The sequence below is a fragment of the Neovison vison genome, chromosome 8, assembly GCF_020171115.1.
Source record: "Neovison vison isolate M4711 chromosome 8, ASM_NN_V1, whole genome shotgun sequence".
Taxonomy (NCBI): domain Eukaryota; kingdom Metazoa; phylum Chordata; class Mammalia; order Carnivora; family Mustelidae; genus Neogale; species Neogale vison.
The window spans coordinates 103928359-103945566 of NC_058098.1; the positions used below are offsets into that span (position 1 = coordinate 103928359).

Sequence of the window (17208 nt, forward strand, 5' to 3'; positions counted from 1 at the left end):
AGTTGAGCCTCCAACTCTTGATCTCAGCTCAGGTCTTGATCTCAAGGTCATGAGATGGAGCCCTGTATCAGGCTCCCTGATCAGGGGGAGTCTACTTCTTTCTCCCTCTCTCTCTGCTCCTCCCCGCAGTTCATGGTCTCTCTTTCTCTCTCTCAAATAAATAAATAAACCTTAAAAAAAAGTTTTGGTGGAGGGGTGCTTGGCTGGCTCAGTTGGTAAGATATACGACTCTTGATCTCATGGTTGTGAGTTTGAGCCCCACACTGGATATAGAGATTACTTAAAAATAAAATCTTTAGGGGCACCTTGATGGCTTCATCAGTTGAGCATCCCATTCTTGGGTTTCAGCTCAGGTCATGACCTCAGGGTCCTGGGATCAAGCCCTGAGTCAGGCTCTGGGCTTAACCAGGAGTCTGCTTGAGATGTTTTCCCCTCTTTCTCCCTTCCCGCTGCTCCAACCCTTCATCTCACACACACACACACACACACACACACTCTCTCTCTCTCTCTCTCTTTCCCTCTTTCTCTCATAAATAAAATCTTTAAAAAAACAACATAAAGGGGCGCCTGGTGGCTCAGTGGGTTAAAGCCTCTGCCTTCGGCTCAGGTCATGATCCCAGAGTCCTGGGATTGAGCCCCGCATCGGGTTTCTGCTCAGCAGGGAGCCTGCTTCCTCCTCTCTCTCTCTGCCTGCCTCTCTGCCTGCTTGTAATCTCTGCCTGTCAAATAAATAAATAAAATCTTTAAAAAAAAAAAAGGACAGTGGTGGAAATTACAAAAGTTTGGCATCTAGCCTGAACAAGCTCTTTCACTTTAACCTGGGGCTATAGGGTTTGAGACTTATGAAGTGTGTCTGGGAAGGAAGGTGGAGTGTACATTTCAAAAGACTTTAAGCATATTTCAATGAGTCTTTTATTTATTTTTATTTATTAGAGAGAGAACAGGACGGAGGTATCATCCTAGGTCTGGCGACACAGGTGTCAAAGAATCAGCACTGATAAAGGCCTTCCTGAGGATTCCACCACCTTTCCATGTACTTAGTTGACTGAGCCCCATGCGGGGCTCTGCCTTGAACGAAGCGAGGAGGCCCCTGACCCTCTAAGTAACACGGCTGTCTGTCCTTGCAGGTGCTCAGGCCATAATCTGTTGGGATCATTTTCTACTTTTCTTTCACCTTGAACTTCACATCCATTTAATCAGCAAATCTGGCTGGCTCTCTTTCCACAATTTGTCCAGGCACTGGCCTCTTTCCACCACCTCCAGGGTCGCCCATGACCCAGGCCACCATCACCTGCCAACAGGCTCATTGCCTCAGCGTCCCTGCCGCCTCCGCCCCTACGCCTCCTCCCGCGCCCTCCCCACACAGCGCCTGGACGATCTCGCGAGAACCCAGGAAGATCCCGTCGCCCTGAGCCTCGGTGCCCCGTGATGGCTGCCGCGTCTCCCGGAGGGAAGCCAGAGTTCTCCCCGTGGCCTGAAGCCCTGCAAGTTGTGGTTCCTGTTACCCTGCTGGGCTCGGTCCCTACTGGGCTCGACCCCTACTGCTCTATATTCCCTCCTCGCTGGCCTCGCCGGCCGCCATGCTGCTCCTTGGACCCGCCACAGCTTTGGGACCTCGGCCTTCGCAGCTACCTTTTTTGGAAGGGCCACGTTCCCTCACCTCTTTCCCTGTGTCAGCGAGGTCTTCCTGACCATCCAAGTCAAAACAGCCATCCCAGGCCCACCCGAGGTTCCCCAGCCCCTTTCCCGTTTACCGGTGATTCCATCAGCGTCACCTCCCCAACATACACGCACACCCACACGCACGTACACACAGACACGCAGACACGCAGTAACATACACACTTAAATACACATAAAATCATACAGCTATGCACGTGTATGTGCATGCACACACGGATGCCTGCTCTGTTTTTACCACTGTTATCTACAATAGTGTTGAGCGTATAGGAAGTACCCCACAACAATCTAAGGGGTGAAAGAATGAGTATTGTGGACCAGGCTCTGTTAAAAGTGGTTTTATTGTTTTCAAAGTACAGGAAAATATCAAATACACAGCCACAGTGGAATAGAATCTGGCTGTTCCTCAAAACATTAAGTATGGAGTCATCATTTCTTGACCCAGGGATTCCACTGGGTGGAATGGTATGCACCCAAGACACTTAAAAACATTGGTTCACACAAAAATTCCCACATGAATGTTCACAGCAACATTACTCATAATAGCCAAAGCATGGAAACAACCAAAACACCCTTCAAGTGATGGAGGGACAAACCAAACACGATGTAGGCCCACAATGGAGATCAAGTGGCCACAGAGAGGAGAGGAACACGGAGCCATGCTACAGCTTGGAAGGGCCTTGAAAATCTCATGCCAAGGGAAAGAAGCCAGACATGAACCATCTATTACAGGATTCCATTCCTTTTTCTTTTTTATTTTTTTTTAATATTTATTTATTTATTTTAGAAAGCATGAGAGAGAGAACACACCCATGGTAGCATGAGAGAGACAGAGGGAGAGAGAATCCCAAGCCTCCCCACTGAGGGCAGAGCTCCATCCCAGGACCTGAGATCATGACCTGAGCCGAAATGGAGAGCCAGACACTTAACCCACTGAGGTACCCCTGTCTATGATTCCATTTTAAATAAGTGATCAGAAGAGACGAATTGAGAGAGAACAAAAGTGGACTCATGGTCCACAGGAGCTGGGGGGAGCAGAGTGCAGAGTGACTGACTGCTAATGGGTAAGGATTTCTTATTTGAATTGATAAAATGTTCTAGAACAAATAGCAGTGAATATACTAAAACCTACAGAATTGTACATGTAAAGTTTTTCCGGCGAGATAAACACAGCACCAGGCAAAGTGGGTGCAAGGCAAGATTTATTAAAAACACTCTCTGGCAAAGTTTCAGGGCTCAGGAGAAGGGGAGCCAGGAAAGTTGCGCCGGGAGGAGGTGGGCACCCTTGGGCAAGGTTCTGCGACTCTGGAAAGCAGGGTGGCGGAAGTTGCACCTAAGGCAGGGAGAAGGGGACTTTTAAAGGGCCTCAAGGGGAGTTCAGGGGTCTTTTGGCAAGTTTCCCTTATTTGGATATTTCACCTGTTCATCAGGGTCCCATTGGTCCACGGGAGCCCAGGGTGGGAGGGTTTTCAGATTCCTGCTTGGGTCTTTGTTCTCCTGTCCGAGCTCAGGTTTTGTGGCGGGACTTTCGCCATCTTAAGTAGCCCTTTCTTTCTGCCAGCCCAACAGTACACACTTTAAAATGGAGAATTCTATGCGACCTTTTTTTTAAGGCTTATTTATATAAGTAATCTCTACACCCAACATGGGGCTGAAACTCATTCTGACAGAGCCAGCCAGACACCCTTATGGGAGCTTTATCTTAAAAAAAAGAAAAGAAAAGAAAAAAAAAAAGGTTGGCGATTCCTTTAAAAAAAAAAACCAACTTTTTTTATTTATTTACTTTCTTTATATAAATTTAATTTTTTAAATTAATATATAATGTATTATTAGCCCCCAGGGGTACAGGTCTGTGAATCATCAGGTTTACACACTTCACAGCACTCACCATAGCACATACCCTCCCCGATGTCCATAGCCCCAGCACCTTTTCCCTACCGCCCCACCCCCACCCCTGGCATCCCTCAGTTTGTTTTGTGAGATTAAGAGTCTCATGGTTTGCCTCCCTCCCAATCCCATCTTGTTTCATTTTATCTATTTATTTTTTTAATGATCTCTACGCCCAACATGGGGCTCAAATTCCTGATCCCCAGATCAAGAGTCCCATGCTCCTCTAGCCACAAACCCCAAAATGTGAGATAGTCTGAATCTCTCCATCTTACAGTGGATGAAAGTAAGTTTCAGGGAATAACTCTGCCCTAGGGGGCAGCAACCTTACACATCTTTCCCCAGGGAGTGGGACCCAGATCCTGGTAGCCAGCCCGGCAGTTCCTCCTGGAGCAGCAGGAGGTAAGCAACCTTGGGAGTTGCTGCCCTGGGGCTGCTTCACCCACCTCCCTGTCTTTAAGGATCCTACCATGAGGCCTTCTCCTCCCTCTACCCAAGGGCAGCACTTGCCCCTTCTCCCTGCTTCCAAAGATGTCTGTCCATGAAGCCACTGGGCTAGAGGTGACAGCTGGCTTCTCCGTACAGCACGGTGGCTCACTGCCTGGGCCATCTGCTCTGGGGACCCCCTGCTCGGCGTCATCCCAGGGGACTCCGGACACAAGATGCTGACACCATGCTGACTTTGGCCGCCTGTGTAGGTGACATCCTGTCTGTCTAAACCCATGGGCACTCAGTGTGTGGAAGCGTGGCTGGCCAGCTCAGCCACAGCAGCAACAGCCCTCACAGTCCCGCTGGCCACCACAGAGCTGCCTAAAGAACGCTTAACACTAAGATGTGGAAATAAAATGGATTTTCTGGGTCTTGTCCCTGTCAAAGCCAAGCCCCTGACCCAGGTGGTCTGACTCAAATTGGACGGAATAAAATCCATCTGACATGGTATGTAATATGACAGTAAACTAAGATGAGGACACTCCTAGAAAACACAAGATGATTTGTTCTTCGAACGTTCTTCTCAAACCCCGTCAAAATTTCTGCCTTATCTTTCCAATGGGAAATTCAGAGGAGCCGAGAATTCAGAAAAGTCTCTCTGGGAACATTTAGAAAGTCATCCTTGGGAAAATTTTTGGGTAGACACTTAAAGCCACTTAATAACTTTTACAAACTGGTCCAGCCATACACATAAATTTCTTTCTCAAAATTAGGAATTAAACTGGTGGCCTTTATGCCGTATTTGAACATTATCTCCAGAATTGGAGCATTCTACAGGCTGGAGGTCATCACCCATAAAGAACATTTAAGTGAGACACCTCGCCTAGACTTTCATCAATTACCAGCCCAATTTTCCAGCTGCCTCTTATGTCCTTCAGATGGACAATCCTGGCTAATTGCTGGGAAGGAGAGGCCATGACTCCTGAACCATTTCTGCTTGTGTTAGTGGTTGAAAGAGATCCCTTCAGCAAGGATGGGCGCAGGGCTCTCTTTCTTGGTATGTGAGGCTGGCGATCAGTCTTCATGAATGGGCTCCATGTTTACTAGGAGGTTGGGAGGTGTTGCTCTAGTGACCCAGGGCCAAGCATGGGAAGAGCCAGATCTGGGACTCAGTCCCAGCTCGGGCCCAGGCTGGCTATGTGGGGCTGGAGCAGTTCCTCATCCCTGAGCCTGCCTCTCCTGCTCTGTGAGACAGGGGAGACAAGCAGCTTTCCCCCCAGGCTGCCTGTTTAAGGGCAGAAATCCTGTCCAGGAAGGCACCTGGCAGTCTCACCCCTGGGAGGCTCCAACGACTGGGGCAGGAAGGAGAGGCTTGAGGAAAACACATACTTCCCTAACCCCAGCCATGGGGATGAATGTCCTTTTAGCATTAAGAGCAGCAGACCGTTGGCTTGTGACGGACTTCTCTTCCTGAGTCTCAGAATCAGGGGTCTGAGCCAGGCCTCCCATGATCTCAGCAACTTCTGTGCCTTTTATTCAACAGTGGTTTGAGTAAGCCAGCAACAACCAAACTAGTCTAGCAGAACGTTTCTTAAGGAACCTTGAAAAGGGGGTGGTGGGGCGCCTAGGTGGCTCAGTGGGTTAAAGCCTCTGCCTTTGGCTCAGGTCATGATCTCAGGGTCCTGGGATCGAACCCCACATCGGGCTCTCTGCTAAGCAGGGAGCCTGCTTCCTTCTCTCTCTCTCTCTGCCTACTTGTGATCTCTGTGTGTCAAATAAATAAAATTTTTTTTTAAATCTAAAAAACAAAAAAGAAATAAAGACGAAAACGAGGTGGCCTCACATTGAACACTGCTCCCCAGCTTTGGCAGCTGACTTCGCAGCTCCCCGACGGGTGTGAGGGTGACAGCTCCCACCCCTGACTGATCGATGGATCAATCTATTATTCTTTAAACTTTTGTTAGTAATCGCTCTACCCAGCATGGGGCTCAAACTCGAGACCAGGTGATCAAGAGTCACATGCTCCACCCACGCAGCCCGCCAGGTACCCCCAACTGTGCCTGAGTTAGAAAAGAACAGCCTTACAGCACCAGAGTGATGTTTACTGGGCCTTACGGATCCAGGAATTTAGCTGTATTTTTTTTTTAAGATTTTATTTATTTATTTGACAGAGAGAGATCACAAGTAGGCAGAGAGGCAGACAGAGAGAGAGAGGAGGAAGCAGGCTCCCTGCTGAGCAGAGAGCCCGATGTGGGACTCGATCCCAGGACCCCGAGATCATGACCCGAGCTGAAGGCAGTGGCTTAACCCACTGAGCCACCCAGGCGCCCCTAGCTGTATTATTTTATCTCATCATTCCATTTACTTTGCTATCATCACCCCATTTTATTATTATTATTTTTTTAAAGATTTTATTTATGTATTTGACAGAGATTACAAGTAGGCAGAGAGGCAGGCAGAGAGAGAGGGGGAAAGCAGGCTCCCCGCTGAGCAGAGAGCCCGATGCGGGGCTCGATCCCAGGACTCTGGGATCATGACCCGAGCTGAAGGCAGAGGCTTTAACCCACCGAGCCACCCAGGCGCCCCTTATTATTATTTTTAAAGATCTTATTGATTTGAGAGAGAGCACGTGAGGGGAAGGGGCAGAGGGAGAAGCAGACTCCCCAACCAGCCGGAGCCAGTCACAGGGCTCAATCCCAGGACCCCAGGATCATGGCCCAAGTGGAAGGCAGACCCTGAGCCAACTGAGTCATTTAGGCGACCCTCATCACCCCATTTTAGAAAGGAGAGAACTGAAGTCCAGGAGGGTTAGTAACCAGTCCGAAGTCACACGGTGCTTTCTGAGGCCCGCGGGCCTGTGCTTCCCAGCAGGGTGAGGTTGCAGGGTCTTTACAGCAAGAACCGGGAACCTGGAGGGCAGGGTGTTGGGAGACAAATGAGGGTGAAGTTCGGGATGTGGCCACATGGGGGCAGTGCATCAACACGAAACGGAAAGGCAGCCCCTTGCCCAGCCCTCAGCCCTTGAGGGGTTCCAAGAGGTCATTTTAACATTTATTTTTAAAGGTTTGGCAGGCGGTAGTGGGAACTGGGAAAAGTGTGGTGTCTGGGGCCAGGCTGCCTGGTATGCAAGTTGTCTCCATCGTTTACCCTTGCAGACCTGTTCTCCTCTGCAGTGGCTCACTCAGCAATGGCCAGAGAGGACTCCAAAGCAACAGGGGACAGGTGACGGTGCCTAACTAGTTGAATGATCATAGTGTGCGGCAAGACTGAAATGGCAGCCAACAGGGTCAGCACGGAGGAGAGTTAGAGAGGTTGTTAATAGAACTTGTCCCAATCACCGGCAAAATAGTTGGTTAGCCAACAAGGGTACTCTTCAAATTGAACCATCAAAACCAAACCAAAACAAAAAAACAAAACAAGGATGATGATGATGATGATAAAGAAAGAGCAGTTGCTCTGGTGAAAAGTCACACCTCCTTGCCCAGTGTCTACACAAAGTCACTTTTCAAACCCAGAACCCATTGATTGAAGAAGAGGCTGAACTCCAGGATTGAAGGACCCTGCAGCACATGGCAATTGAACTTGGTAAGGATTTCTTCTGGCCTTCTCCCAGAGGGACTTCGGTTATTTACTTGGGTAATTGGGCATTGGGAAAAGGAAAATACCTAAACATTTTGAGGACTATTGGCTACAGACTCCCAGCTGACTTTGATCACCTGAGACCAAAGTGTAATCAGGGGCCCTTGTTAGAATGGGAGCATGTAGAAGGCACCTGGCTGGTGCAGTTGGTGGAGTATGTGACTTGATCTTGAGGTTGTGAGTTCAAGCTCCACATTGGGTGCAGAGACTCCTTAAAATTAAATCCTTTTGGGGCTCCTGGGTGGTTCAGTAGTTTAAGCGCCTGCCTTTGGCTCAGGTCATGATCCCAGGGTCCTGGGATTGAGCCCCACATCAGCCTTCCTGCTCGGCGGAGAGCCTACTTCTCCCTGTGCCTGCTGCTCCCCCCGCTAGTGCTCGCTCGCTCTCTCTCTCTCTCTCTGTCAAATAAATAAATAAAACCGTAAAAAGAAGATGAAGAATAGGAGCATATAGGGGCCAGGTAATAAATGGCAATAAATGGAGTTCTGGCCAAAGCCCAGTTCAGAGTAGATGCGTTGAGGCTGTCGTTTCCCCAGGCTCCCAATGTGTATTACTAATAGACATCCTTGAAAGTTGGCCTAATCCCTGCAGTTCTTTTCATTATAGCCATCTGGATAGGTCTGTAATGGTATCTCAATGTGGTTTTAATTTACTTTTCCAGATTGGCTAATACTATTCAGCATCTTCATATGCTTATTAAATATTGTTTATCTTCTTTGGTGACATGCCTGTTTTGCCCATATTTTAATTCGGTTGTTTGTTTTAAATTAACGGATAATGTATTATTTGCTTCAGAGGTACAGGTCTGTGACAGTTGTTTGTTTCTTGAGTTCAGGTCTTTATATATTCTGGATACAAGACCTTATCACATATAGAACGTGCAAATAATTTTTCCCAGTGGCTTATCTTTTCATTTTCTTAATTGCATCTTTTACAGAGCAAAGGTTTTTAATTTTGATGAAGTTCAATGTTTCTTTCCTTTTATGGATCATTCCTTCAGTATCATGGCTAAGAATTCTTTACCTAACCCCAGGTCACAAAGATTGTCTCCAGCATTCTCTTCTAAAAGTTTTATAGTTTTACTTTATATATTTATATCTATAATCAAATTTATTTTACCACCAAATTCTATTACATCATCCAAGAACTATACAATTAATTTTTATTGGGTTTAAATTCACATAACGTAAAATTAACCATTTTAAAGTATACAGTTCAATGGCTTTTAGTACATTCATATTATTACGAAACCACAATCTCTATGTAGTTCCAAAACATCTCACTTCTCAAAACAAAACAAAACACAACCCTGTACCCATTTTTCCCTTCCTGCAACCCCTGGCAACCACCTACTTGGTTTCTGTTTCTGTGGATTTACCTATTCTGAACATTGCATGAAATGAAAACAAATAGTAAGTATTCTTTTTATTTTATTTTTTATTTTTTAAGATTTTATTTATTTATTTGACAGAGATCACAAGTGGGCAGAAAGGCTGGCAGAGAGAGAGAGGAAGGGAAGCAGGCTCCCTGCGGAGCAGAGAGCCCGATGTGTGGTTGGATCCCAGGACGCTGGGATCATGACCTGAGCCGAAGGCAGAGGCTTTAACCCACTGAGCCACCCAGGCACCCCTTTTTTATTTTTTTTAAGATCTTATTTATTTACTTGAGAGAGTGAGAGAGAGCACAAGCTAGGAGAGGGACAGATGGGGAGGGAGAAGCAGGGAGCCAGATGTGGGGCTCCATCCCAGGAGCCCGAGATCATGACCTGAGTGGAAGACAGACGGTTAACTGACTGAGCCACCCAGGGGCCCAACACGTGTTCTTTTACTTAACATGTTTTCAGAGTTTGTCCATGTTTTAGCAGTTGTCAATATTTCATTCCTTTCGAGGCGCCTGGCTGGCTCAGTCAATGGAGTGTGGGGCTCTTGATCTCAGGATCGGGAGCTCCAGCCTCACACCTGGGGGTAGAATTTACTTTAAAAAAATTTAAAACAGGGACGCCTGGGTGGCTCAGTTGGTTAAGCAGCTGCCTTCGGCTCAGGTCATGATCCCAGCGTCCTGGGATCGAGTCCCACATCGGGCTCCTTGCTCCACAGGGAGCCTGCTTCTCCCTCTGACTCTGTCTGCCACTCTGCCTGTGCTCGCTCTGGCTCTCTCTCTCTCTGACAAATAAATAAATAAAATCTTAAAAAAAATTTTTTTAACATATTTAATTCCTCTTTCTGTCTCATTAATATCTTATCACTTATATATGCTGCAAGTTAGTAATCTGTTCATCCACTGATGGGTACTTGGTTTGTTTCCATCTTTTGACTATTATGAGTAGTGCTGCTATGAACGCAGTACGTAGGTACAAATATTTATTTGAGTGCTTGTTTTCAATTCTCTTGTGTAAAGAGCTAGTAATAAAACTGCTTGGTCATGTAGTAATTCTGTTTAACTTTCTGAAGAACTGATAAATTGTTTTTCCACAGTGGTCGCACCATTTTACATTTGTACCAGAAAAGTGTAAGAATTCCGATTTCTCCGCATTCTTACCAACACTTGTTACTTCTGTTTTCTTTTTTTAAGATTTTATTTATTTATTTGACAGAGAGAAAAATCACAAGTAGACAGAGAGAGAGAGAGAGAGGGAAACAGGCTCCCTGCTGAGCCGAGAACCCAATGTGGGGCTCGATCCCAGGACCCTGAGATCATGACCTGAGCCAAAGGCAGAGAGAGGCTTAACCCACTGAGCTACCCAGGTGCCCCTACTTTCTGTTTTTTAAATTATCTTCATCCTAATGGGTGTGTAGTGCTATCTCATTACGCTTTGGATTTGCATTTTCCTAATGACTAATGATGTTGACCATCTTTTCACATCATTATTGGCAATTTGTCTTCTTGTCTTTTTTGGAGAAATAGCTATTCACGTCCCTTGATGCACACATGTTTTTAATGTCTCTAGAATCATATTTGACTTAATTTTTTAAAGTAAGGCACAGGGGCGCCTGGGTGGCTAAGTGGGTTAAAGCCTCTGCCTTTGGCTCCGGTTGTGATCCCAGAGTCCTGGAATCGAGCCCTGCATCAGGCTCTCTGCTCAGCAGGGAGCCTGCTTCCTCCTCTCTCTCTGCCTGCCTCTCTGCCTACCTGTGATCTATGTCTGTCAAATAAATAATAAAATCTTTAAAAAAATAAAAATAAAGTAAGGCACAAAGAGGGTGCCTGGCTAGATCAGTCGGTGAAGATGCTACCCTCGATCTCAGGCTTGTGAGTTCTAGCCCCAGTGTGGGTGTAGGGATTACTTAAAAGATAAAATCTTTAAGATAAAATGAAATAAATAACCATGCCCTGGGTGTGAGGGTGGGTGTCTTTATCATAATCACCTGTGACCAAGAAAGAATAACCAGCCCCTAAGAAGGAAGTAAGCCACTGAAGGTGTTATCAATAGAGATGTTAAAAGGATTTAAGTTCCCTGCTTTCTGTAAAAAGACCAACCCTAAAGGCCCTTATTGGCAACCCTGTCAGGACCGCTCTCACTTCTGACAGCTTTTTTTATATCCTTGCTTAATAAACTTTTATCACTTTACTCAAAAAAATAAATAAATAATAAAACAAAATCCTTAAAATAAAATAAAACAAGGCATGAAGTTTAAGCCAAAGTGAGGTTTTTTGGTATATGGATATAGAATTGTTCCAATATTATTGGTTGAAAAAATTATCCTTCCTCCATTGCACCAATGTCAAAAATCAAATCTCCATATTTCATTGATCTGCATATCTAAACATTCACCAATAGCACATTGTCTCGATTACTTTAGCTTTAAAATGGGTTGTGTAATTACCTCTGTTTCATTCCTCCTCTCCAAGATTGTGTTAGCTATTTGCCTTTTCTTATCAACTTCATTTACTTTACTATTTTTTTTTAAGATTGTATTTTTAAGTAATCTCTATACCCAGTGAGGGGCTGAAACTCACAACCCCAAGATCAACAGTCACATGCTCTACCAACTGAGCCAGCCAGGCACCCCTTCATATCAGTTTTAGAGTCATTTTATCTATGTCTATAAAAAAATCCTTGTTTTTAAGATTTTATTTTAATTATTTTCAATTAGCAATAATTGCGCCTCAGATAAACCTCATTGGCTACGATACTGCCACTGCACAGGGCTTATTTTAATTATTTTATTTTATTTTTATTAAATTATGTTAGTCACAGGACAGTTAAGATTTTATTTTTTTAAAATGTGTAAACCTGATGAATCACAGACCTGTACCCCTGGGGCAAATAATACATTACATGTTAATTAAAATAATTAAATAAATAATTATTAATAATAATAATAAATAACGATTTTATTTTTAAGTATTCTCTACTCCCAATGTGGGGCTCAAACTCACTGCCACAAGATCTAGAGTTACATGCTCTACTGACTGAGCCAGCCAGCCAGGGGTCCCTATGCCTATAAACAATCTTTTCTTCTTTTTTTTTTTTTTTTTTAAGATTTTATTTATTTATTTGACAGCGAGAGATCACAAGCAGGAACAGAGGCAGGCATAGAGAGAGGGAGAATCAGGATCCCTACTGAGCAGAGAGCCCAGTAAGGGGCTAGATCCCAGGACTCTGAGATCATGACCTGAGCCAAAGGAAGAGGCTTAACCCACTGAGCCACCCAGGTGCCCCATCTATAAACAATCTTGATGGGATTTTTGTTGTATTGAGTTTAATGAACTTAGGGAGAATTAACATCTTTACTATGTTAAGTGTGCCAATTCATGAACATGGTATGTTTCTCCATTTCTTTTTTTTTATCGCTTCTCGGCCTTTTGGCTAAGATCAAGTGTTTCTCCATTTCTTTTTAAAATTTTTTATTATTATTTTTTTAAGATTATTTATTTATTTATTTGACAGACAGAGATCACAAGTAGGCAGAGAGAGAGACGGTGAAGCAGGCTCCCTGCTTAGCAGAGATCCGTATGCAGGGCTTGATTCCAGGACCCTGGGATCATGACCTGAGCAGAAGGCAGAGGCTTTAACCTACTGAGCCACCCAGGCGCCCCTCTCCATTTCTTTTTTTAAAGATTTTATTTTTAAGTAATCTCTATATCCAGCATGAGGCTTGAACTCACAACCCCGAGATCAAGAGTCTTGCACTCTATCAGTTGAGTTAGTCAAGTACCCCTCTCCATTTATTTAGATCTTTCTTGATGACTTTCATCTGAGTGTCATAGTTTTCCTATGTGTATGTTATTAGGTTTATAATTAAGAATTTCATTTTTTAGTATCATAAATGATACTAATTTTTTAAAAATTTTGGTTTCCACTTGTACATTGTTAGCATATAAAAAGAAATATGCTTTGTTTTTGTGTGTTGGCCTTGTATCCTGTGACCTTGCTAAATTCACCTATTGGTTTAAGGAGTGTTTTTTGTGGAGACCTTGGGATTTTCTATGCAGACAATCATGTTATCTGATAATAGGAACCGTTTTATCTCTTCCTTTCCGGTATCTGTGCCCTTTATTTCTTTTCCCTTGCTACCAAGATTAGATTATGAGCCATTTTTACTCACAATATTTCTGAAACCAAATGTGTGAGTTTTTTCCACACCAGCAATTGCTCTGACCAACTGGGTATCCTACAATTTAATACAATTTTTTAAAAGGTTTTATTTATTTATTTATTTATTTATTTAAGAGAGCTAGCACACACAAGGGGGGCAGCAGTTCACAGAGGGAAGGGGGAGGGAGAAGGAGAGAATCCCAAGTACATTCCCTCTGAGCACTGAACACAGAGCCAGATATGAGCCTTGATCCCAGTACCCCAAGATCATGACCTGAGCCAAAACCTAGAGCCAGACGGCTAATTGACTAAGCCACCAGGTGCCTCTAATTCCATTCTGACACTAAGTACCCAGAGTTAGCACAGATTACACAGATTAAGAGCTCAGTCCCACAAAATTCACCCTCCCCCTGACCCCAGATTCCAGTCCCAAGTCCAAGTGGTCACCTGCCCTTCTGATAAACCAGCTTGTCAGTTTGGATAATTTATGAGAATGGCTCACAAGATTCACGAAAACACTTTATTCACTATTGCCAAATTATTATTAAGGATACAACTCAAGGGTGCCTGGGTGGCTTAGCTCATTGGGCATCCGCCTTTGGCTCAGGTCTTGATCCCAGAGTCCTGAGATTGTGGAGCCCCATGTCAGACCCCCTGCTCAGTGAGGAGTCTGCTTCTCCCTCTTCCCCTCAACCTGTTCTCATGCTTGCTCTCACTCTCTGCCTCTCAAATAAATAAATAAAATATTTTAAAAACAAAACAACAACAACAAAGGATACAACTCAGACACAGCCAACAGAAGAGATGCCTGAGGCAAGGTGTGGTGGAAGTTTCTCAGAACTTCGATGCCTTCTCTGGCATGCCAACTTCCTGGCACCTCAATGTTTTCAGCAACCTAGAAGCTGAACTCTGAACTCTGTCATTTTGGAGGTTAATGGGGGTTACATCATGTAGGCATGGTTGATTAGATCATTGGCAGTTGGTGATTGACTTAACCCTTAGCCCCTTTCCCTTACCCAAAGGGTGGGGGGTGAGGACGGGGGTAGGGCTAAAAGTTCCAATCCCCTAATCATTCCTTTGTCTTTCTGGTGAACAGCACCCATCCTGAAACTAACTAGGGGCATGCTAAGAATCACCTCATTAGAGGGGGTCCTGGGTGGCTTAGTTGGTTAAGCATCTGACTTTGATCTCAGATCTGATCTTTATCTCAGGGTTGTGAATTCAAGCCCCACACTGGGCTCCATTTTAGGTGTGGAACTTATTTATTTATTTATTCATTTATTTATTTTCAAAGATTTTATTTGCTTATTTGACAGAGAGAGAGAGTGTGTGTGTGGACACAAACAGGTGGAGCAGCAGAGGGAGAAGGAGAAGCAGACTCCCCACTAAGCAGAGAGCCCCATGTGGGGTAGGGATTGATCCCAGGATCCTGGGATCATGACCTGAGCTGAAGGCAGTTTCCTAATGACTGAGCCACCCAGGCGTCCCTATGTGGAGCCTATTAAAAAAAAAAAAAAAAAAAAAAAAGCCTCCTTAGAACAAAAGATACTCTCGTTTCTCCCACCAGGAAATTTAGGAGCTCTGTGATTTAGGAACTCTATCTCTGAATGGGGGTCAAATACGTATTTCTTACTGTATCACAGGTTACAGAACAGCTCTGACTTCCATCCTGGGGCTCCCTCTGGTGTTCTCACTTGCTTACTCTAGTGAAAGCCAGTTGCCATATTACAAGCTGCCCTGTGGAAAGGTCCACATGGCAAAGAGCTATGGTACGTCGCTTCACTGGTACAGCCAGTGAAAAACTGAGACCCTCAGAACAACAGCCTGCATACAGCCACTTGCGAGAGGTCAGAAGCAGACCCTTCAGCCGCAGTCAAGTTCTGGGTGAGTCCTCAAGTCTTTCTGTCCCAAGAGAAGCAGAGGCATGAGGGGGTGGGTGGAGTGGGCAGAGCACAGGTGGGCAGGGCTGAGAAATGGTGATGTCAGAGGTGGGCCCCCAGGAAGGAGCTGAAGCCTTCACCAGCAGGGAGGGGTGGCCTTCAAACTCAGCAAGGCAAGAAGGCTGGGACTGGATCCTAGACTGTCGTGCCCCATGGTGAGTGGTCAGCATCACTGGCCACTAAGGACCGGTGTGGTGCTGTCGGAGGATCAGGTGGTTCCAGTGAGGCTTCAGGGGCAGAACAGTCCTGTGGCCCTGGAGGGACAGGGAGGGATTCACTAACACTGGGAAATCAGGGAGCCAGGTGTGGCTGGCCAATCCACAGGCCCTGTTGGCCATCAGGGCTGAATTCACAGGCAGAGGTGGACAAAGGTGCACAGGACTTGTGGGGCCAAGGGACTGGCAGCGTCCTGGGCCAATAGCTTGGAGTAGGACCTATAGAACTAGCATAAACTCTGACATCTAGGCCCCAGGGAGGAGGAGCCAGAAGTGGATAGGGAGAGTCAGGAGCAGTGGCTGAGATGGGAACCATCAAACCTATGACTAACCTTCTTTTCATGGGCAATTGAGCTGAATATCCTTTCCATTCCTTTCCTTCCCTTCCCTTCCCTTTCCTTTTCCCTTTCCTTTCTTTTTCTTCTTTCCTCCCTCCCTCTTTCTTTCTTTCTTTTTCTTCCTTCCTTTCTTTCAAGATTTCTTTTTTTTTTTTGAAGATTTTATTTATTTATTTGACAGAGAGAGATTACAAGTAGGCAGAGAGGCAGGCAGAGAGAGAGAGAGGAAAGCAGGATCTCCGCTGAGCAGAGAGCCCGATGCGGAACTCGATCCCAGGACCCTGAGATCATGACCTGAGCTGAAGGCAGCGGCTTAACCCACTGAGCCACCCAGGCGCCCCTCAAGATTTCATTTTAATTAATTTTTCTACCCAACATGGGGCTTGACTTTACAGCCCTGAGATCAAGAATCACATATTCTACTAACTAAACCAGCCAGGTGCCCCATGAATTTTCCATTTTTATTTAACAATTATTTATTTAGGACTTTTTATGTATCAGTAAGCACTTTCTACTCATTTATACTCACCTCTTCACTCATTTGATCTTTCAACAACCCTGAGGGAGAAGAGGTCATTAATCCCATTTTACATGTGAAGATTCTAAAGCTCAGAGAGATTAAGTATCTTGGCCAAGGTTCCCCAAGACAGGGATCCAAATTCTGTCTGTCATCCTCCGGAGTACTTGGCCTCGATCATCAGGAGAGAAAATAATGATCTTCCACATTGGAAATAGCTATTGTTTTCCGTGATTTTGAAAGTAATTAAAGAGACATAAAAGTATCTGAGCAGCATAAAAGGGTATAAACAGAAATGGAAAATTAACCCATGTTAAGAATAGATATACAGGGACGTCTGGGTGGCTCAATCATTAAGTATCTGCCTTTGGCTCAGGTCCTGATCCCAGGGTCCTGGGATCGAGCCCCTCATCGGGCTCCTTGCTCAGCAAGAAGCCTGCTTCTCACTCTCCCACTCCCCCTGCTTGTGTTCCCTCTCTCGATGTGTCTCTCTCTGTCAAATAAATAAATAAAATCTAAAAAAAAAAAAAAATAGAGATATAGACATAGAGTCTACATCTAGTATTTTTTAAAGATTTTATATATTTATTTTATTTTATATTTATTTTAGAGAGAGATAGAGTATGAGTTGGGGAAGAGGCAGAGGGAGAAGGAGAAAGAGAATCTCCTCAAGCAGACTCTCCGCTGAATGTAGAGCCTGTTGGAGGGCTCGCTCTCACAGCCCTGAGATCATGGCCTGAGCTGAAACCAAGAGTGGGATGCTTAACCGAATGAGCCACCCAGCTGCCCCTACATCTAGTTTTTTACGCTACAGATCGTAACCAGCTCTTTGGAGATTAAATCAGCAAATCATAATGCTGAAAGCCAGGCCCACTGTGTCATAAAGCCCAGGAAGTAGGGGAAAAAGAGGGTTTGGACCAGGAGAAGAAAGAGTTGACAGGGGTTCTGAGTAGCTTGTGGGGCTCCAGAATGGAAGGCAGTGACGGGCATATGCCAGGCTCTGAGGAGTCCCACAGGAAGAGGCA

At 45.1% G+C, this 17208-nt stretch overlaps 2 pseudogenes; one reads left to right on the top strand and one right to left on the bottom strand.

Annotated features, from left to right (window-relative positions):
• Positions 1-11662: 11662 nt before the first annotated feature.
• On the bottom strand, positions 11663-11785 carry LOC122916583 (annotated as a pseudogene).
• A 639-nt stretch (positions 11786-12424) lies between these two features.
• On the top strand, positions 12425-12584 carry LOC122916567 (annotated as a pseudogene).
• The last annotated feature ends 4624 nt before the right edge of the window (positions 12585-17208 follow it).